Source organism: Uranotaenia lowii, chromosome 2 (genome assembly GCF_029784155.1).
Source record: "Uranotaenia lowii strain MFRU-FL chromosome 2, ASM2978415v1, whole genome shotgun sequence".
NCBI lineage: Eukaryota > Metazoa > Arthropoda > Insecta > Diptera > Culicidae > Uranotaenia > Uranotaenia lowii.
In genome coordinates, this window is record NC_073692.1 from 6,224,815 (window position 1) to 6,249,244 (window position 24,430).

Sequence of the window (24,430 nt, forward strand, 5' to 3'; positions counted from 1 at the left end):
GACATAGATTCAGACGCCACACGAGCTAACAAACGGAAATACAGTGCCTTTTAAACTCCTAATTCCCCTATATTTTGTAAACATCTAATTAAAAAAAAAACTCTTAATAAAAGGCGTGTTAGTTCTAGAATGGTTGATTTATTACTACTAAAGAGTTGTTGGTTGGCACGTGGTTTATAAAGGTAACAGCGTAAAACAAGATTGCTATGATTTATCGAATATTATAAAACAACTGTTACTTCGATTTCTTCAACACCCCCTCTCAGTTGTTGGTGCCAACTAACCCGATCATCTTCCTCAGCTTCGCAAACGTAGGTAGGGGTAACGACTTCGTAAGAATATCAGCCACCTGGTTTTGAGTCTCGATGTACAACAGCTTCACCTTCTTCTCAGCAACAGCATCTCGGACGAAATGAAATTTAACATCGATATGTTTGGCTCGTTTCGTCTCCTCCTTTTCGGCCATCGCAATCGCACCCTGGTTGTCCTCGAAGACGGGAATCGGGAACAAATTTGCGGTTTCCTGCAAATCTGACATCAGGCCAGCTATCCAAATGGTCTCGCTTACCGATGAACTCATGGCTATATATTCAGCTTCAGTTGAGGACATGGCCACGCAGCGCTGCTTCTTTGACGACCAGGCCACCGTACAACCAAAAACTTGTACCAAGAATCCAGTCACACATTTCCGATCGCATTCGTCACTGGCATAATCTGCATCGACGTAGGTTCGTACCAAAACTTCTTGCGGGTTCCTCCTATAGGCCAGCTTGAGATCCTTGGTCGCCTTAAGGTACCGTAATACCCTTTTAGCATGCTTCCAATGTTGTTCTCCGGCAGCATCTTGGAATCGTGCCAAATAGCCAACCACGTAGCACAAGTCCGGTCTTGATCCCAGCATCAGGAACATCAGGCTGCCTACCAACTCTCGGAAGGGATGGTCGCAGGGTTCAGCACATTTCTTCAGTTGCAACTTGGCTTCAGCAGGTGTGCTAACAGGACGACACTCACTCAATCCAAATCGAGCAAGAATCTTCTGGATAAGAGCCTCTTGAGACAAATAAAGAACATCTGCTTCGCGTTCAATCTTGATGCCCAGGAAGTAGTGCAGCTCGTTCAAGTCCGTCATTTCAAATTCTAGTTTCAGCATGGCCTTGATTTGCTGAATTTTTCCAACGTCCCTCGCAGCTACCAGCAGATCGTCGACATAGATCACAATGTAGACCACGTGCTTGCCTTCTCCCCGGGTGTACACGCAGTAGTCATGCTGCGACCGCTTGAAACCGTTTCGAATCAGGACCATATTGAAACGCTCGTTCCAGCAACGTGGTGATTGTTTCAAACCGTAAATTGATTTCTTCAATCGACACACCACACCATCGGGCTGGCCTTCTACCCCCTCTGGAACACGCATGTAGACTTTTTCCTGCAGGATCCCATTCAGGAAAGCCGTCCGCACATCCATCTGGTGGATCTTCAGACCTCGGTTAACTGCAATTGCCAAAACTGTCCGGATAGTTGACAATTTCGCCACCGGAGCAAACGTCGCCTCGTAGTCCACATTCCGTCGCTGCATGTAGCCCTTTGCTACCAGCCTTGCCTTGTGACGAACTGGGTGCCCATCAGCATCACACTTCAGTGTGAACACCCACTTACACGGAACCGGTCTTGCTGTTTCTGGACACTGGACCATCTCCCACGTTTGGTTTTTGGTTAGCGACTCCAACTCGTCCGCAATAGCTCGTTTCCATTGCTCTTCAAACGGATGACCATGGACCTCGGAATAGCACGATGGAATCTGTTGGGAATCGACAGCAGCAAGGACTCTATATGGTGAAATAAAATCATTGAACCAACCTGGAGTTCTGCGCTCCCGACCACTAGACCTCGGAACACTCTCCTTAACAGATTCGTTCCCATTTATGTGTGGTGGGAGCGCCGCAGTGTTGTCAGCAACGCCATTAACCATCTCTACGGACTCGTTCCCGGATTCGTATTCCGATCCATCACTATGATCAGACTCATCATTTGGAACTTGGGTCTGTTCGCCATCGTCGCCAGTTGGACTTGGTTTCACCAATTTTGGAACTTCTTCCGGAATCACAATTCTCCTGTCAGCCTCGTTCTCGGGGACCCGAAATGGAAAGCAAGTTTCGTTAAACTTTACATCTCGAGCCACAAACATCTTCCTGGTTTCTTGATTCCACAGCCTGTAACCGTTCGGGGAATAACCAAGCATCACACACCTTTGGCCACTCGGATCTAGCTTGGTTCTCTTCTGCTTCGGGATCCAGGCAAACCCTTGGCAACCAAACACTTTGAGCTTTCCGACATCCGCTTTCTCGCCATGCCAACACTTCGCCGGTGTTCGGTTCCCTGGTACAGCATCAGTTGGGCTGCGGTTTGTTGTGAACACCGCATTCAGAACCGCTTCTCCCCACAGGTACTTTGGAGCACCCGATTCAACCAACATCGCTCGTATTTTCTCCACAATCGTCCTGTTGAACCTTTCCGCTACTCCATTCTGCTGCGGTGTGTACCCAACAGTTGACTCGATTGTGATTCCTCGCTTCTTGTAGTACGCCAGTTGCTCGGTCGAAAAATACTCTCGCCCCAAATCACATCGTAGGTTTTCGATTTTCTGCCCAAACTTTGCGGTCGCCATAGCTTCGTACGCCTTAAAGTACTCGAACACTTCACTTTTCTGCTTCATGAGGTACACAACAGCAAAATGGGTAAAATCGTCCAGAAATGATACGAAGTACTGACATCCATCAACGGTTTTCGGTGTTATCGGACCACACACGTCTGTGTGAACACGTTCCAATGGCCGCCGGGTTCTGGGACGCTGCTTGTTGAAAGGTTGCCGAATCATTTTACTTTCAGCACACGTTTCGCAGAAGCCACCTTCTTTCTCAACATCGCCGATTCCATGCACCATCTCGTTCATTTTCAACCGCCTCAAGTTCGGAAAACTCAAGTGATTGAAACGCTTGTGCCACAACTGCAACGCTTCGCTATTTGTCGACACCACCATGGCAGCAACGTTTTTCTTGGGATACATCTTGAGATAAAACAGATTGTTTTTCAAGTTCGCAACAGCCAATTCAGAACCATCCTTCTCCAGCACTGCTCGACCATTTTGAAAGTTCACCTTGACACCGGCTTGGAGCAATTTCGATACCGAAAGCAAATTATATTTCAGCTTCGGAACCAACAGCACACTTTGCAACGAAAACACCAAGTTGTTTTTCACCGTTGCCTTGACGACACCTTCCATCGTAGCAGTCAATTTTTCGCCATCCTTTGCAGTTTCTATGGTAACGGGTTCAAACAACTTTTTCAGCTGCCAGAAACTCTTTTCACTGCTCGCCATGTGCCAGCTGGCACCTGAATCCAGGATCCATTCATGCTCAGCACCCGAATCGACGTCGTTGAAAACCATTAGTGCCACCTCCTTGTCAACCGGAACGCTTGCTGCCTGGGCACGTGCTCGACGATTCCTTGAACTCGAACAGTCCTGCTTTTTGTGGCCGACGTCTCCACACGAGTAGCACCTTCCTCGAAATCCGTTAACCTTCACGAATTTCTTGTTCCGTGACGATTTGGTTGCTAATGCCGACTCTTCTGGAACGCTTACGTGGTTTTCCCGACCAGTCCTCTTCTGCTCTTCAGCCAACAGTCGAGCTTTCACCAGATCAATTTTCAGCTGGTCCTCGGGCAAATTTTCCATTGCAGTTGTCACCACATCATAGGACGGTGGCAACGAAATAAACAGCTGGCTCACTGTATCCAACTCCGAACAGGTCGCCCCAGCGTCCTTCAGCTTACGGACCAACTCGTCAAACCGCCGGAAGTGGTCCATTAGCGCCATTCCCTCCTCCATCTTGAGTAGAGACAACGACCGACGAATATAGTTCTGCGCCGAAAATCCCTTCTTGGAGAACGTGTTCGCCAAGGACTCCCACATCGCCTTTGCCGTGTCCTTGTCCCGGACATACTCCAGATGACTGTCCGCGATGTACGCCACCAACAAAGCCTTCGCCTTTTCGTCCATTTCCCGGAATAGAGCTAACTCCGCCGCAGCTTCTGGTGCGTCCTCCGTTAGAGCTCTCTTCACGCCATTTGCCGACATCTGCGTCTCGACTCGGAATCTCCAGACGTCGTAGCCTTCACCAGCGAATTGGACAATACCGGCTTTCTTCGCGCTAGCCATCTTCAACTGCTTCGAGAATTTTCCAAAATTTGCGAAAACTGGGCCCACAACCTCTTAATAAAAGGCGTGTTAGTTCTAGAATGGTTGATTTATTACTACTAAAGAGTTGTTGGTTGGCACGTGGTTTATAAAGGTAACAGCGTAAAACAAGATTGCTATGATTTATCGAATATTATAAAACAACTGTTACTTCGATTTCTTCAACAAAAACAATTTGAATTAGAAAACTATGAAGAAAAATAGACTTATCTTGTGTGATTTTTCATTCGAGAGATTAAATGAATGCTGTTTAAGCCACCGCACACATCGGTAAATGAAGTAATGACCGTTTTACCCTCCATTCCCCTACATATTTTTTAATCAATTAAGAAATAAGCATGTTCGTTCTTGAAAATTTTGAATCAAATGAGACCTATCTTGTGTGAATTTTTCCAAAGAGTCGAATGAAGGCTAGTTTAGCCACCGCAAGCATCGGAAGATGAAGTTATGGCCGTTTTAACCCTAAATTCTCCTACATTTTTCAAATATTTACGCCATTTTACGAAGCATTCGGTGACCCAAACAGTCTTCATTCGATTTCTCGGAAAAAAAACACAAAAGATAAGTCTCATCGGGTTTTCAATTTTCACGTCCGAACATCTAAGCAAGTGGAACGTGTCTTATGCGTATTTGGTGTTGAAAAGATATGACTTTTATTTCTCATATTTTCGAGAATGAATATGAATTTTGAATTCATGATTCAATATTCTAATAATTTGTTTTTCTTCAACACACAAAAAAAAGAATATAAAATCATCGCACCAGCCTGCTTGACTCAACTGAAAACGTTTCGAAACATGCTGCTGCTCACACTTTCTGTTGGTGCTGTGTTGTGTAGTAGCTACCAAGTAGGCGAATCTGCGTCATCATATTGTTCGTTTGACCAGTTTGCTTCGTTTGTGTGCGGAAGTTTCTGACTTGCTTCCACTGCCGCTTGCTGTTGATGTTCGAATGTGATGGATTGGTCATGTTATTGCCGCCGCCGCCCGATCGAAACGCGACTTAGAAGAGTTTAGTTCTCTGCCTGTATTCGCCCCATGCCGCACGTAGTTTACTAACGGGAGTAAATATACTAAACGAGTGTGCCAGTGATTGTTATCCCCTTTTCCCACAAATAACGTTGAATTTTCATCGCGCGTTTTCCTGGTTTGTGTTTGTGTGCGTCGGTGCTTTTCCATCTAGCAGGATAACTTTTCCTCGACGGGTCGGAAAATCGTAGCATGTTTGCTCGCTCGCCGGTCAGAAGCTTTTCCGTAGTCTACCGAACAAGTTGTTCAACCGTTAGTTGTCGTTCTTAGTGTTGTATGGAAACGGGAGATTGTAGTTTTGTAATTGTTCAAGATAAATTGTTAGTTTTTGATTGTTTGTGGTAAATTGTAAGCAGAAGCAGTTATTCATAAGGATAAATTTATCAACAAAAGGTGATTATCGGCAAAAGGAATTGTGATGAAACGTCTAAATTAGAGTTCAAAATGTGTCTGAATCTGGTGAGAACAATAGAGCATCCAAACTGTCACTAGAAAAGGGAATTATTTGTTCTTCTATCCTTTTGCCAGTGTGATAAAACAACAATCTGTCAGTGTAGGGTTTTTCACCCTTTCACTTCCCACGTTACAAAATTGCCAAATTGAGTGGCACATTTGCCCGTCGATAGGATAGATGTTTGCTTTAATCATCAGCACTGGGCTCCGGACGATTAACGACGATAGGATGAACTCATCGTGGGAACCTTGAAATTCCCCAAACAGAAGGCACAACACACAAAGTAAATTAAAGAGTTGTTCAGCAGCAACTTCGAGTCTTCAAGTGCACTTCCCTAATAGCGTTCGAAGGCTTGATGCGATAACAGGTGCGAGGTGTGTTGGCAATTTTTCATTATCAGCCGTCCAATTTCTTAGTTTATCGCGATAAGATTTTTCCTGCCCTACCGTCGGAAACAGTGAGAAAAAATCGAAACCGTTCAGAAAACTTGCGAGATTCGACATATTTTGACATTTTTCACAGTGATCCCTCAAAGTGATTGACCAAACATTTTGATTTCTACTCTCCTGCCCTACGTTACCAACGCAGCTTTGATACTCAAATTATCCAAACAGAAGGCAACCTCCAACAAACGAACCGGGAAGCAAAAAAACTACCGCGGAAGTATTACATAAACGGTAAGTGATAATCTCGTTCTGCATTTCGTTATAGATTTAACAATTCTAGCGCTAGAACCACCGTTAGCGATTTTATTGATTAGCATGAGCTGATTTATGCACCAAACTAGCTACTAAGTGTACTTAGTAATTCTTTTCCTACCATTGTTTGCCATCTTCATTATCATTAGCAACAATAACGAATCACAGCAGGCCAAACTATGCATCATTACAAACAGTCAGCATTAAATGCTCAATGTTCAGTAGGCGGCACAGAACCAAACATATGTATCAACAAAACGTGTCATTTCATTTGATCAATCATTTCAGAGGTAACTTCGATGGTTCCCTTTTCATGTACACTGTTGAAGCTGTCTGCCGAAAAAAAAATCAAAACACCGAGCAAAAGCTCGGCAAAGTTCAATGGCCAGGTGGAATGGAAATGAGACGCTTTTATTTATTTCACCAAACCGGAACTTTTTTTTTCCTCATCCCTCCACATTTCAAGTTCACCTTGAATCGATGCTGTCTAAATACATATGTATGTAGGTGAAGAAGATATTTGTTCTATATTATTTGGTAAATATCAGGGATTTACGGTTTGTTTGAAAATTGTGTTGGAAACAAAACTTTTCTGTATACTAAATAGGCAATCAATCACCCTAAAAAATTAAAATGTTCTAATCAGAAAAGAGTTAGCAATAGAGTTGAGATTATTTAAAAATCTCTTTTTCTAAAATTTTAAATGTGTTTGGGTCTCACGCCTTTGATTTGTGATTGAAAACATGAATACAAAAAAGGATTTGTTTGATCAATCGAAAACGCTCACTGAAGAAGGTAGTAAGTTGCTATCGAAATACCGGTATATGAACTTTTCATTTACCGTGGTTGAATTCAAAGGAATCTTTCGATTGCTTTGATTCAGTTGAATCATTCAACCAAGTAGGCTCACAACACAACAAAATTTTTAGTTGAAAAAATAAACCATCTCAGTGATGGAAAATAACCGGTTCAAGAAAGGTTTTTTACAGTTAGTTGTATTTAAGAAAAATGTCACAAATTTGGTTCGCCACCGGCGTAACATAACCCTCATTACTTTAGACTCAAAATATTTCGTTTTTCGATCGATAAGATATGACGTTGACTGTTACCTTTTGAGTGACAAAGTTTGAATTGCAATTCCTTTAATCCACAGTTTTAAAACTCAAATCTTCACAATCATATTTCGTTTATATATGGTGGTTTTTTCAAGAAGTGTAAACAAGTTCAGGATTTAAAACCAATTATTTCAACTCCACAAATTGATTCAATCAATTCTCATTTAACGACTCGAGGAGGATTCTAGTCATTGAACAGATATTTACACGGTCTACAAAATTAGCAGAAATAATCAGAGCCTAATCAAATATTTAATTCGTAATTAATTTGATTACTGTCCTCGATGTCCTGAAACATTTTCTGCAGTTAAAAACATTCTCCACAAATCAAATTTCAGCCTCAACTTGTGTGTGTTTTTTATTTATTTCAATGCTTTATTACTCATTTTTAATGGAATTTGATAAAATATCAAATTATTTTAAAAATACGTTTTTGCGATTGTATGATGTATTATGGGGAAAAATTTAAATTTATTCTGATTTTGGAAATAAACTTTTGAAAAATTCCCAATTTTAACATTTCGGGACTATGCACACAAATCTGACAAAAAGTCGGAATGAAATGATTCAAAAAATTTAAGTTTTTTTTGTAAATATTTCACCTTCGATTGGTGCTCTACTGTTCGTTTATCGATGTGTTCTTGTGCCCGTCTTTATTATCAGACAATACTGCTGTTGTCATATGTTCGTTTTTAAATGTTTATAGCTCTTAAAACTCAATCGATTCAGTTTTTTTTACTATTTATTACTTAACTTTCCCTAATATATCAATTGTTGAGATGAAAAATAGTGATAAAAACAATGTTTCAGTCAAGACACCTTCTGTAATGAGTTTTTTTTTCGGTAATCGGACGTACTCTTCGGTCCCAGCAACGTCGATTAACTTTATGTTTTCGAGACAAATGTCACATTAGGTCGAAAAAGGGCTAAAGGTACGAATAATTCTTGACTTATTGAAAATCCAAATTTATTGTCTTCGAATAAATCTGTACTTACAATAACAAAAGAATTGTTTGTACCTTTTTTCATTTCCAAGGCCTTAAGGGCAAATTGAACGCGACAAAATATTCAGAACTTTAATCCCAATCTTAAAAAATAGATACATTTTCCATATTTTTCTAAATGTTCTTTTTAAACGATTGTATCAAAAAAATGCAACACTTGTTTTGTGAATAATGCATGGATGGAAATTGATGAAATTTTCAGTGAATGTCAATAATTTTATGAAAACGTGTACAAAATTTGGTGACAATCTGTCAAGTGGTTTTTTGAGATAGCGTCCAAAACAGTAGCTCACTGATTTTACACAATTTTTTTTGGCAAGGATCGACAAAAATCCAGCATAGTCTCAATTTTTAATCGGATACCAAAAAAACACCTGGTAATCAACGAAAATTCGTATGTTAAATCATTTAAAGAGTCCTACAGGACCCGATGACTTCATTTCTCACTTTTTAGAAAAGCTACCACCGCGATGCACCGGTATAATACACAAAATACGGTGGTCAAATCGTGCGCAAAATGTTAGGATCGCTTGGGATTTTTCCAGTCAGAAACTTTTCGTTGATAAGTCTTGTCTTTCTCGGATACAAATAAGGAGCAAAATTTACAAAATTCGATGTCTAGTATTTGAGGAGGCTGGCGATCTGCGCAAGCTCCAAATCATGCAGTGATCTGGAATCATGTCATTACGCGGAAACTTTTGTGGAATGATAAAAAGGTAAATACAGTAATGTTTTTTTTTACGCGACAATAGGTACTCATGTCGTCTTTCTCTTGTCTCATGTCTCATGTCTCATGTCTCATGTCTCAGGTCTCAGGTCTCAGGTCTCAGGTCTCATGTCTCCGGTCTCATGTCTCCGGTCTCAGGTCTCAGGTCTCATGTCTCAGGTCTCATGTTTCAGATTCTTCCAGTTTCAAAAGAATTGTTTTTCTTTGAAAAGGACTTTTCTCTCAAATACCGCGTAATTTTCGAAAACAGCGTAAAAAAGCCGTTTTAAGCCGCGTAAAAAAACATACTGCATGGATGTTGTTTTTGTGCCAAAGGAGGATAATCGACTTAATGTGTCATAACTTCTGCCAAATTAAAAACTTTGAATAATTTTCAGGAGAAAAGAAAGCGTAATCAAAATAGCCTTGATTTTGAAAAAGGGTGATTCATAGTAAACATTATAGATGGTGCACGTGATAGTTATAGTCGTTTAGTATAGTATAGTAATTGAATCAAAGCAATCGAAAGGTTCCTTTTAATTAAACCACGGTAAATGAAAAACCAATAGTGTTTTTATAGTAATTATTATTCTTTATTGGATCTCAAAAACCACTTGACAGAATCACAAAAATTTACAGATGTAAACCTTACGTTACCAGGCAGCTTCTCTGAAAAATTCATCAATTTTCATTTATGCACTTCTTTATTCGAACATGACTTTGGATTCATCTATGAAAAGTGCAGATTATGTTACGACGTAACAACTTTAAGAATCTTTTTTACGTATGACGAGATTTAAATCAAGAACCAACTTTCTCGAATATTTTCAGTAATGTACAAAAAAAGAGTAGTACATTGCATTCGGCAAATCCAGTTTATCTTAGCTATCTGTAAGTTTTTAAAATTTATCAAATTTGACGAAAGCTCTGGCTTAAGAAACAAGAAAAAAAAATTTGGCCGACAAATGATTTGGGAGTTGCATCAGAAAAGCATTTAAGTGAGGTAGAGTGAAAAATTGCAAAATTTCAACATTTGTGTCAAAAATATTTCATACTGGAAATATTTAAATATTTGACAATCTGATAATACGACATAATCGGACCATGCAACATAATCGTACCATGTGACAAAATCTGACCTTGCAACTTAATCAGGTATGTGGCAATCTAGCCATGCAACATGATCAGACCATGTGGCATAATCCGAGCATGCAACATAATCCGACCATGTGGCATAATCCGAACATGCAACATGATCAGAAAATGTATGTAAATTAACAGACCATGCAACAAAATCAGACCATGTGACATATTCAGGTGTATGACAACATAATCAGACCATGTGATATAATCGGACCATGTGACATGATCCGACTATGTGACATAATCTGTCCATGCAGCATAACCCGACCATGTGAAATTAACAGACCATGTGACATAATCTGACCATGCAACATAGTCTGACCATGCAACATAACCAGACCATGTGACATAACCTGACCAAGTGGCATAATCTAACCATGCAACACAATCTGACAACGCGACAAGTAAGATTTTTCGAGTGAAGATCCCTTTGCACTGGAGCCCATCGCCTCCGCCGCTAGCCGTCATCGCTGCTCGCTGTCTCTGCAACAGGTGCATGTTGCTCCACGGTTGCCACTGAACTACTGCAAATCGATATCTGAGTTGGATTACCACTGGGGGGGTCCAAAGTCAGATCGAAGCGCAGATACCTCTGTTCAGATCGACGGCAAACGGAGAATGAACCCGAGTCAACCGACGAGCCCTTTCTTTTATATGTACCATTAGAGGGCACGAAAATTCAAAATCCATCAAGACTTGAAGCTTCCATGTTTTCTTTGATTTTCTTTTTGCTTGGTGATGACGTCACAATCCATTAGATGTGATGTCCGTTAATGAAGCTATTTTCGTGTCGCGAGATTCGTTCGCAAATTTCAATAGTGTTGCTATAAGACGTAATTCTTCGTCAAAAAATCTTTCTGTAGAGTAAAACTGCAATGTGTCTGAATCGGAATCAATTACACTCATAGAGAATAAATTCTACGATTACAGGGAAGAAAGAAAGATGAATATTTAAAAGTTTATTCTTGATCTTCAGAACACAACACTATCAAAATTTCTTCCCAGAAACCATTTGTTATTATTTATTGGCTACAAATACGCTGAATTCCAAAGATGGTAAAGACATGAGTTAAGTTTGGATACAGTCTAGTCTAGTCAAGCATAAAATAGGAAGCTTTCTCCGATGTTTTGTGTTTTCCCCCAATCAATCATATTTTGCAACTCATCAACGCCCGATGAAACAAAACGAAACAGAAATCCCAGGCCTCATACATCCCGAATCATTAAGCTGCGACTCTTTCTCCCTGTTATCTCAACCCACATCCGCACCTTTATTGCAAAGCCATTAGTATAAATATTACAGCTCAAAATTCATCCAGCCTCTAGCTAAATATAGCTTTCGTCGTTAATGATAAGCAGTTCGGGAATCAACTTTGGGTCATACCTTCGAAGTCGGGAATTCCAGATTTCTTCCCGTTTACCTAGTCCGGGAGAATTTCTGAATCTCTATGTCATAGACCAAACCCACCCATTTGATTAACCAGCGCCCCTGAACTTGCAGCAGCACAGAGCTTTAACGCCTTACCCCCCTCGCGCTTTTATCGACTCTCACCCATTCGAAAAGTCGACACTGATCGAGCACATGCTTTCTGGGTTTAACCCAGAGCGTATCGTAGTAGGGTTTTCCCCCATTCACAAAATGCTAACCGGGCGCACTCGCACGCTGACCACAATAACCGCAAGTGACGTCGTTCGGTTGCGGCTACTCAATATTTAAGTAGTAGAAACCACCCAGCAAGGCGAAATTAAACCAACTGATTTAGTTGCTAGTGTTGTAGTACATTTGTCGAGCTTTTACACTAAGCTCCAGTTGCAGGTATTCACTCATACAACCCCCCACAGTTGCAAAAGTGCACATGCGCCAATGTCTAGCATAGCTGGTAGGCACTTGCGCCTGCTTCGTTTTGAATCAATCATCGAAATGGTAGTGGTTTTCCGCTGCCGAGATTTCCTTGCGCCTGTACGAGTACAACAACAAGTTGCTCGCATCACACGCCTACTTTGATTCGCGTTTTCGCCTCTCAGCTCACTCGGTGGTTGTGTAGAGTCGCGAAAATTTTCGCGAGTCTCTACATTGACGACCATACTACTACAGCCGACCCTGCATTCTACATATGTTTTCTATTTAATCATACACAAAAGCATGGAGGCAGAGAAGTAAACATTAACGGCACGGGATTTGTTGTGTTTAGCTTGTTTTTTTTTTTTGTGCGCTAATCGCTTCTCGTCTGCCGCGCGTTCGGTTCGTGCTGCACTGCACAGATGTAGGGGAAAAGTTCATATAACGCCCCATGTGGCTAATACGCGCCACCCTTGTTTTGAAGAATCTGAAACATTTTAAGCCTGCAAAATATTACCAATATGTTCTAAATGCTGTGATTGGTCATGGCAAGTATGAATTTTTCCTTAAAATGCTCCTGTGTCGTGATAATTTCACAATTTAGGTTTTTCTTAATTTCGATCTAAATTTTAAAGCACTTTCAATAAGGTGTCACCAAGCAGAGAAAAAAGAATAAGACAATATTTTCTGACACATCGATAGAGGAGAATCTAAACTATGATTTAATGCTAAAAAATTATACCGAACTCGCTATGGTATGTTTTTTATGGGTATGTTCTATCACGGCCCATGCGCTCGTTATAACGCGCCAATCGTAGTTAGCTGAAAATAGCATTAATTTTTCAAAAAGGTCAATTTTCATTGAAAATGAACAAAAAGTCTAAAACCTTATTTGGAGCCTTAATTCAGCCCAAAAAATATACTTTTATTTTTTTTAAATTTTTGATTAGTCCATTTTGATTTTATTTTCATCCAAAGTGTCTGTAAGTATTGGTGTGTTTTCGGTCTTCGGCTGCTTTCGGGTGTGTTCGGCTGCTAGGCGCGTATTGAATACACGGCGGCGCGTATTTGCAACACAGTTTTGTTCTGTGGCTTTTAATAAGGTTTTAAAAAATCAAGTTTTTGAAGCAACTATAGCAATTTGAGTAATAAAAAATCATAGGCATTTGTAGAAAACAATTTTCTTCAACGATTGCACTCATTTTTAACACAATTAGTACGTGGAATTCATAGAAAATCATCGATTCGCTTAGGTGGCGCATAATAGGGCATGTTCCCCTAATCGGACGGTACGACGAGCGTGAATCTGGTTAATAATATTATTGACTTTTTCATTGTGGTGCGCGTTTACTTTCATCAGGCCTACTGCGAATGGAACTTGACAGACTGGTGTCGCTGTTAAACTGTCGCGAAATTTAGTCCGATCAACATCGCTGTGGCCAGTAGTGCTCTCTTCAGCATTACAGCAAGTGAACACTTACCTAGTGGTGATCGCCATTTTTATTAGCGTTCGATTTCCAAAATCTTTGGTTGATCCATCGATACGCAGTTATCGCGATTCGCGAGTTGTTTCGTGTGTTCATAACAGTTTAGAGTCTGAAAAAAAATGTTTTGTTTATATTCATAAGGGAAGAATCCCGAACCTAAAGAATAGCCTACGCAAGGTCAGTTGATAAAGTGATTACAAGTTTTAACACTTCCTCGCTAAAAGTGTTGTAAAACCAATTGTGTAGCTCCACCAAATCGTTTGCTTTTAAATAGCAGTGTGACCCCCTCCCATTCAAATGCCGGCTAACTGTGTAAAACAATTTAAGCGTGTCGTGAACTTTAACGATGAGAGATAATCATCAATGAATAGACTTGCTACTAGATATTTCTCCAACGATGTGTCGTCTCACGGTTGTGGGCGTTGGAGCTGACTTTTGGCTGAACCAACATATTCCCAAGCCCATTCCTATTCTCCTTACAATTGATTGTACATTCTGTGTTGATTAGTGTTTAGTGACTCGTTTATTTGCTTTGAGGGAAAATATTCCGAAAACACTTCAGAATCTGTACAACGTTTCGATTTTTTCGGATGATCTTCAGGTTAAAAACTATTTAGCTTAAAAGCGCAAAATAAAATTAGGAAAGCTATCAATATAAATTATTCGATTTCAAAATTCTTAAATTGTATCGATATTCGTCAGGATCAATATTTCAAAACAATTTCAACTTTTCAAAAAACTAACAGTTTTTTCAAATAATGTCAATTTGGTCAACATTTTTCTCATTTTCGACGTTTTTGTCATTTTTATCATTTTTATCATTTTTATCATTTTTGTCATTTTTGTCATTTGTGTCATTTTTGTCATTTGTGTAATTTTTGTCATTTTCTTAAATTATTTTCTTTTCTGTCATTTTGCTCATTTTTGTCATCTATGTCTTTTTATCATTTTTTCCATATTTGTCAGTTTTGTCATTTCTGTAATTTTTGCCATTTTTGTCATTTTTGTAATTTTTGTCAATTCCGTCAATGTTGTAAATTTTCCAATTTTCTCATCATTTTCATTTTTGTCATTATTGTCATTTTTGCCATTTTTATCATTTTTGTCAATTTTAGTCATTTTTGTCTATTTCGTCAATGTTGTAAAATTTCCAATGTTGGTAATTTTTTTTCCAAATTTTCAATTTCTTTTTATTTCGAAAATGTTGCAAAAATTTTCTGTATAATTTTGTCAGTGTTGTCAAGTTTATGAATGTTGTCAGTTTTTTCAATTTCATTTTCAACAAAATTTTTTGAATGTTCTCAAGTTTTCTCAAAATTCTGAAAATTACATCATAAAGTTCAGATAAAACTCTCGTACCCAGGAAAATAAAATGGTTTGAAATGTGCAAAGGTCATAATAAACCCCATTTTTTTTTCAAAAAACTGATAACGAGAGCGAATGAAAATTTGATTTTTACAATGAGTTCAAGTCAATTGATTCACATAATTCAACATCATCGTTCAAATGCAAACAAACAACCGCTCTCGCTCTGCGTTGTATCATAGAGCGTACACCCACGCGCCATCCACATGCACTCACAGTCGAGGCGCCGTTTTCCAAAAGTATCGGTTTAACCCTTCCACTCTTCAACCAGTCAGTAATTAGCTTCAATTTTTTCTGGCCCCAGTCATTCGTTGGTGTTGCGCGGTATTTGTGTTTTTATTCAAATTCGATTCCCGTTTTCTGCCCGCCAGGGAATTTCACACATGCTCGAGTTGGTTTGTCAAACATTAATCTTGACATTTATAAGCATTCAAATTGAACAATTTGATTGAAGTTATAGCAAAGTTTGGTAAAGCAGTCAAAACGTCAACGGTTGCAATTGAAAAACAACAAAACTCATACCAACAATCGGTGATCGTACGCTCGATTGTCGATCGTTGATCGAGTTGGGGTTGGGGGGTTGTAGGTATAACTCCGAAGATTGGAAGCACCTAGCAAACTGGCTGACTGAAAAACCTGTTTGGTAGCTTTTGGCCATCAATTTGTGCCGCGCGCACCCTATTTAGACAGAGAAGCGGAGCAGCAGCGACCAGATCCTACTCACTTCAACAAGAAACCTGAAATCTCATCTCAAAAACATTGACAACGACAACAACAACACTCGAATGAGGAACAGTATCATAACAACAGAATAGAGTTGGATAGCTACAGTGTGCTTCGTAGTTTATGGGAACGTTCTTGATCAGCCTACTCGACTTGAAAATAGAGACATCTAAAAAATTTATTAAAGGGTGTTCGGATCATAAAGGTGATACGGTCAAAATTTGGTCAATATCAACTTGACGTATTTCTTTCAATTTTGCATTTAAAAAACCTGAACACCCCTCATTTTGAAGGTGTGTGTGTGTGTGTGTAGAATGTTGCTCCTATTTTGATTTTGGAATTCACTCTTCAGTTGTCTCGCACGCAAAGCTGACAAAATCGCTAAAAGTTGCCAAATCAACCGTTAAAAATGTAATTAAATAGTTTGGGGAACGTTTGACGACAGCCAGGAAGTCTGGATCGAGAGAAAATCGAAAACCGGAAGCCACTGAGATGACAAAGAGAGTTGCCGGTAGTAGCGAAACCCTAACCTCTCTCTCCGAGATGCTGCAAATAAGCTGGGTGTATCGTCTAACCGTGCATCGAGCCAAAAAACGAGCCGGACTATCGACTTACAAGAAGGTAGTGATAAATCGCGATGATAAACAAAATACGACGGCCAAATCCTGATCCCGGGGGCTGTACACGACGATTTTGACAAAGTTTGACTGCGTGGTAATGGACGACGAAACCTACGTCAAAGCCGACTACAAGCAGCTTCCGGGACAGGGGTTTTATACGGAAAAAGGAAGGGGAAAAGAGCAGATATATTCAAGCACATGAAACTGTCAAAATTCGCGAAGAAATATCTGGTTTGGCAAGCCACCTGTACCTGTGGCTTGAAAAGCAGCATTTTCATAGCTTCCGGGACTGTAAACCAAAAAATTTACGTGAAAGAGTGTTTGAATAAACGCCTGCTGCCTTTCCTGAAGAAACACGGTTGTTCCGTACTGTTTTGGCCGGATTTGGCATCTTGCCATTACGCTAAAAAGGCCATGGAGTGGTACGCCGCCAACAACGTGCAGGTGGTTCCCAAGGACAAGAACCCTCCCAACACGCCAGAGCTCCGCCCAATTGAGCAATACTGGGCTATTGTCAAGCGGAACCTAAATAAGACCAAAAAAAACTGCTAAGGACGAACAGCAGTTCAAGGCAAACTGGCTTTCCTGAATTTTATTCTAATTAAACTTGAAAAGAAATTTAATTTGATTTTTTAAATAAACGATTTCACCGATTTACACGCGTTTTCCCTTGACCAAATTTTGACCGCATCAACCTTTAAAATACAAAGTATCTTTCTTTAAATTCATTATATACATTTAAAAGACGGAAAAAATACTCAGTTAACATTCAGCCTGAATTCAGGTCAACCTAGTGTAGTATTCTTTTAGATAACTTCCCTAAACTTGCAAAAACCGTTTTTTCCATTTTAACACTTTGCGCGTCTATCTACTCCAAATTTGCTTAACTCAATGAGGATGCTTGTCATTGAAATCGGCTTTCAGAGAAACTCTCTCTCTCTTTTATTTTCTTGAAATTCTCAATTCTCTTTTTTTGGTATTCGTACGCCCACTTCAATGATGAAGTGATGCCATTTATTTGTCAAATTCAATATTAATCCTTCATTTCCTACATTACCCCCCTTCTCTACAGTGGTTCGAGTGCTTTCTCACACAATAAAGGAAATTTAACAAGATTTCGCAAGATTTTTTCAAAAATCTTCGGGTTTGCTCGGATATACAACACAAAATTTGACAAAAGTCCGGTCCGGCCAATTCTGGCAACCTTGAGTTAAATTGAATTTGATTTTGTTTTGAAAAACTCGAAACTTCTTTCTAGCTTATTTCTTTTTTATCATATTTTAATGTTTTGTCTAGAGTTTCATAGTTTTTTCTCCTCATATAAATTAATAAATAAGATACTCTGTATCTTAAACGTTTCCAGTGCACTCTGTGTCATAGTATACTTTTAGTCAGAGCACTCTGTACTCGCTAATGCCTCCGTACTTTTTCAGTATCAAAGCACTCCGTGCCATATTTCTCCGAATAGAGTACTCTGTACTCTTAAGGTACTCTGTACCTGCATATCTCTTAAGGGCACTCTGTACCATAATTTTCCTTTTTTTGTATTCATGGATACCCTGTATCCGAACATTTCTGTGGCACCCTGTACCTCAATTAAATTCTAAGTAGTCTGTACTTCATTTGATGCTTTTTGAAAGGCACTCCGTGCCAGAATTTATCAAAACAGCACTCTGTGCTCAACACTGGTAAACATTATCTCCATTTCACCTCCATTCATTAGTTGCAGGAAACAGCTGCGCATATTCTCGGTCTCCATTTATCATAAAGATTGCACTGCGACTTACAAACGAAATTCACTTTCAGAACATCACAAACTGATTGGTATATATTTTCACTTTTACGGGAGTATCTTGTAGCTAGCCACTATATGCCGAATCAACAAAACTAGGCTAGAAACACACCTACCAATTGCGCCATTGTAGTATTCTTTTAGATAACTTCCCTAAACTTGCAAAAACCGTTTTTTTCCATTTTAACACTTCGCGCGTCTATCTACTCCAAATTTGCTTAACTCAATGAGGATGCTTGTCATTGAAATCGGCTTTCAGAGAAACTCTCTCTCTCTTTTATTTTCTTGAAATTCTCAATTCTCTTTTTTTGGTATTCGTACGCCCACTTCAATGATGAAGTGATGCCATTTATTTGTCAAATTCAATATTAATCCTTCATTTCCTACACCTAGTTCAAATTGGCGAGCCTTTTGTTTGACGACTGCCATCGGTTTTTGTACAGTCACCTTATCCACTTTCTTCGCAGAAGAACGCCAGTTTACTTCGAACTGCTTCTCACTGTTAACACTTATTTTGGGTCTTCTTGAGGTTCTGCTTAACCATCGTCCAATATTTTTCGACAGGTGTGTTAGGGGGTTCTTAACCTTGGGCACAAGCTGAATTTTTAGCGAGATACGAATCCATGGTATCTTTTCCATAATGGCTGGATGAAAAACTCGGCAAAACAGCACACACAAGCTCAAAAAAAGCAACGAACGCTTTTGAAGACACTCTTTCTCGTAAATTTCCTGGTTCACGGTCCCGGCTACAACGGAAATGTCGCTTTGCAAGACAAAGAACAGTGGTTTAAAACTTGGAAAACGTTATTATGGGTTTTTAAAGGCTTAAATGTCAAAATAGGTTGATGCTATCTTCTGCATTGGTACATTATTTTGAAATACGTATATTTTGTTGTAATTATTTTTGTGATCAATTCACCTAAAAGTGAGATAATTGTTTAATTTTTTGTATTTATCATCTAATCACAAAAGCGTTTTCAAAAAAGTTGCAGATAATTCAATTTTAAAAAACTTTGCTCAAGAGATTAAAGCTCTATCTTTTTAAATAACATTTCTTAAAGACATTTTTTAAGGGGGGGGTAGGGTCTAACATTTTCAAAAAATCGATTTTTTTATTTTTTTATTTTCTTATTGTAAAACATTTCAAGAATGTTGTGTCAAATTTTCAAGTCAATTGAAGCAAAACTGTAGAAGTTATAGGCCTTTATCTCCTCCTATCTAATACTGCAAGAAAGCAAAAGCAGAAACTTCAAACGCGTTTTTCTCGAAAGCACGTTTTTAAAGTCCGTGGACATCGTCATTTGAAAACTACTTATCCGATTCTTTTCAAATTTGGAACATATTTTCTATATATAAAATATCAGACCCCAACGTTTTTCTTTTTTGATTTTTTTACTTTGGGGAGATTTTACAGGTGAAAAATGGCGGATTTTTAAGTGAAAAATCGTAGTTTTTACTTCAAACAGCCACAAAAATTTCATAAAAATATTTTTAAGTTAAATAAAAACGTTGGGGTCCAGAAAAACATCTATTAAAAATATTTTGCTCTGATTTTTTGAGTTCAGATGATTCTGTGCTGAGATACAGTGTCCACCGCAAATCCTGTTTTCTAAAAGGCATCCTCGAAAATGCTCCGTTACCGGCTAATTTTTCAATATTTTTACACGAAAAAATTACTAAATGTTCTTTTAACAATGCTTTGTATAATGCAAAAAATTTGAATACATTTGTTCGAACGATAGCTCCAGAAAAAAATCGTGAAAATGGTGTTTTTTTATACCCGTTAGACCCTACCCCCCCCCTTAAACTGACCTCAAAAAACCAAAAAAAATCGTTAAATTTTTTTCGTACGAGTTTTGAGGCTTACTTTGTATGGGAGAGTTGTGACAATTGTAAAACTGCACATCCTCATTGAAGGTGTCAAGTTTCTATTTTGAAGTTTAATTGTAGGTACTTTTCGAGTGATTTCATTTTAATATAGCTTGTTTACAACCTTCAATAACTCTAAAAGTTGCAAACATTTGAAATCAAAAACATATGCATTTAAACGGGCAACATTTTAACTTCCATGAGCATATAATTTCATGTGTATGTACAGAAGAACCCCGCGTGATCTAAGCCATCATTTTCTTACAAGATCCATGTACCTAGCTAAATATGCGCCCGAAAGATATGCAAAACCACAGCAAAAGGAGCCAAGCCAAGCAGGAACTACGGAGAAAATACGGAAAACATCCAATCTAGTAATTTCAAATTTAGAAAAGTGATTCTATAATTGCTATTTTTTGTTTTCAAAAGTTTTCAACTTTCAGAGATATAGATGCCTGAAAACATACAACTTTAAAATGAAATTACTCGAAAAGTACCATTAATCATCAAGATAGTGGCTTTATAACTTCAAGAAAGCTGTGGAGTTTTAAAATTGTCACGACTCTCTCATACAAAGTAAGCCTCAAAACTCGCTACTGAAAAATGAACAATTTTTTAGTTTTTTAAGGTAAGTTAAAAAAAAGTCTTTAAAAAGGTTGTTGCAAAAGATAGAGCTTTGATGTCTTCGACAAAGTTTTATTTTAATTCAATGATCAACAGCTTTTATCAAAACGCTATTGTGATTAAATTTTCGGATAGTTCGGATCGTTTTTAAGCTTCATGAACGGTTGTAGACGATATTCCCAACTCATTTGCTTCGCCACTGCGGTTCCCTTCTTTCGAAACACTTTGATTTAGCCAAGGATTGTTCAATCTTCAAGAAAAGGTCGATCTCCGAGATCGATTCAAATGGACGGTCGTATGATCGATCCATCTAAAAAAAACGGGGGCTTGAGGAACGAACTCTGATAGATCGATCTTTTACATTTTAAAAGAAACATTTTTTGTTTAGAAAAAAAAGCGAAAAATACCGAAGATTACAAGATGCATAAACCCTCTACCAATGGATATAAAAATACTTCCTAAAGCTTGAATTTAAGTGGGTATCATTGAACTTTTTTGAAAAAACTCCAAAAAAATTCAATAAATTAAGGTAGTGAAATCTACTAGATCAAACTTTTTGACATTAAATCGATAATTAAAATAAGACCTAAATATCTTAGCTCAAAAAGAAAGAGAATCCAAAGATCAAAAGATCGAATCGAAAATAAACCAAAAATGACACAAATGACAAAAATGATAATAAACAAAAAAAAAATGATAAAAATTTAAAAAAAAGGCAGAAATGCCAAATTGACAAAATTGACAAAATTGACTAAATTGACAAAATTGACAAAATTGACAAAATTGACAAAATTGACAAAATTGACAAAATTGACAAAATTGACAAAATTGACAAAATTGACAAAATTGACAAAATTGACAAAATTGACAAAATTGACAAAATTGACAAAATTGACAAAATTGACAAAATTGACAAAATTGACAAAATTGACAAAATAGACAAAATTGACAAAAGTGACAAAATTGACAAAATTGACAAAATTGACAAAATTGACAAAATTGACAAAATTGACAAAATTGACAAAATTGACAAAATTGACAAAATTGACAAAATTGACAAAATTGACAAAATTGACAAAATTGACAAAATTGACAAAATTGACAAAATTGTTAAAATTGACAAAATAAACAAAATTGACAAAATTGACAAAATTGACAAAATTGACTAAATTGACAAAATTTACAAGATTGACAGAATTGACAAAAATGACAAAATTGACAAAATTGACAAAATTGACAAAATTGACAAGAATGACAAAATTGGCAAAATTGACACATTGACAAAATTGACAAAATTTACAAAATTGACAAAAATGACAAAATTGACAACATTGACCAAATTGACCAAAATGACAAAAATGACAAAAATGACAAAAATGACAAAAATGACAAAAATGACAAAAATGACAAAAATGACAAAAATGACAAAAATGACAAAAATGACAAAAATGACAAAAATGACAAAAATGACAAAAACGACAAAAATGACAAAAATGACAAAAATGACAAAAATGACAAAAATGACAAAAATGACAAAAATGACAAAAATGACAAAAATGACAAAAATGACAAAAATGACAAAAATGACAAAAATGACAAAAATGACAAAAATGACAAAAATGACAAAAATGACAAAAATGACAAAAATGACAAAAATGACAAAAATGACAAAAATGACAAAAATGACAAAAATGACAAAAATGACAAAAATGACAAAAATGACAAAAATGACAAAAATGACAAAAATGACAAAAATGACAAAAATGACAAAAATGACAAAAATGACAAAAATGACAAAAATGACAAAAATGACAAAAATGACAAAAATGACAAAAATGACAAAAATGACAAAAATGACAAAAATGACAAAAATGACAAAAATGACAAAAATGACAAAAATGACAAAAATGACAAAAATGACAAAAATGACAAAAATGACAAAAATGACAAAAATGACAAAAATGACAAAAATGACAAAAATGACAAAAATGACAAAAATGACAAAAATGACAAAAATGACAAAAATGACAAAAATGACAAAAATGACAAAAATGACAAAAATGACAAAAATGACAAAAATGACAAAAATGACAAAAATGACAAAAATGACAAAAATGACAAAAATGACAAAAATGACAAAAATGACAAAAATGACAAAAATGACAAAAATGACAAAAATGACAAAAATGACAAAAATGACAAAAATGACAAAAATGACAAAAATGACAAAAATGACAAAAATGACAAAAATGACAAAAATGACAAAAATGACAAAAATGACAAAAATGACAAAAATGACAAAAATGACAAAAATGACAAAAATGACAAAAATGACAAAAATGACAAAAATGACAAAAATGACAAAAATGACAAAAATGACAAAAATGACAAAAATGACAAAAATGACAAAAATGACAAAAATGACAAAAATGACAAAAATGACAAAAATGACAAAAATGACAAAAATGACAAAAATGACAAAAATGACAAAAATGACAAAAATGACAAAAATGACAAAAATGACAAAAATGACAAAAATGACAAAAATGACAAAAATGACAAAAATGACAAAAACGACAAAAATGACAAAAATGAAGTAAAATGACAAAAATGACAAAAATGACAAAAATGACAAAAATGACAAAAATGACAAAAATGACAAAAATGACAAAAATGACAAAAATGACAAAAATGACAAAAATGACAAAAATGACAAAAATGACAAAAATGACAAAAATGACAAAAATGACAAAAATGACAAAAATGACAAAAATGACAAAAATAACAAAAATAACAAAAATGACAAAAATGAAAAAAATAACAAAAATAAAAAAAAATCCAAAAATTACAAAAATAACAAAAATTACAAAAGTGTCAAAAATTACAAAAGTTACAAAAATGACAAAAATTACAAAAATGACAAAAATTACAAAAATTACAAAAATTACAAAAAATACAAAAATTACAAAAATTACAAAAATGACAAAAATTACAAAAATTACAAAAATTACAAAAATTACAAAAATTACAAAAATTACAAAAATTACAAAAATTACAAAAATTACAAAAATGACAAAAATTACAAAAATTACAAAAATTACAAAAATTACAAAAATTACAAAAATTACAAAAATTACAAAAATTACAAAAATTACAAAAATTACAAAAATTACAAAAATTACAAAAATTACAAAAATTTCAAAAATCACAAAAATGACAAAAGTGACAAAAATGACAAAGTTGACAAAAATTACAAAAATGATATCCAGTCAAAATTAAATGGTGTTGATTCGCAATAATTTTTTTTATAAAATCTTAAATTGACCCAAGCTGTCAGATTATTTTTTGTACGAACACACTGTTGCTTGTAGGACAGAGCTTCATCTCGTAAAGCCGGTCGATCGACCTGTCGACCAAAAAAAAATACAGAAAAGATGAGATCCGACAGGATCGAAACGAACGAACCCGTTTTCCAGTGTTTTTCGATCATCTCAGGCACTTGATCTCAGTCTGTGTTTTGTTTCGGTCGATCGGTCAGTTCGTTGATGGTCAAAGTCAGTCAGTCACCACACCACACAGAACAGTTCCATACATGACTAGAGCCAATCTGCGCTATCGTTGTGCTTGATTAATACCTACATATAATTTCATCTCTAGTTTTAAGGATCACAAACACGCTTCAGTTGGTTTGACAAACGTGTAACGCT

General features: G+C 36.8%; 1 protein-coding gene across 6 annotated transcripts in view; it reads left to right on the forward strand.

Moving 5' to 3' along the window:
* The first annotated feature begins 5,262 nt into the window (after positions 1-5,262).
* The window catches only part of LOC129740985 (embryonic polarity protein dorsal), a 71,159-nt gene continuing 51,991 nt past the window's right edge, over positions 5,263-24,430 (forward strand). For 2 of the 6 annotated variants that reach the window (XM_055732660.1, XM_055732664.1), the window contains exon 1: positions 6,136-6,414. The gene's annotated coding sequence lies outside the window, so the exon portion shown is untranslated. Of the gene's footprint in view, positions 5,677-6,135; positions 6,415-13,631; positions 13,908-24,430 lie in introns of those variants that run through there. The other 4 variants (XM_055732661.1, XM_055732665.1, XM_055732659.1 and 1 more) reach the window with 3 other exon arrangements.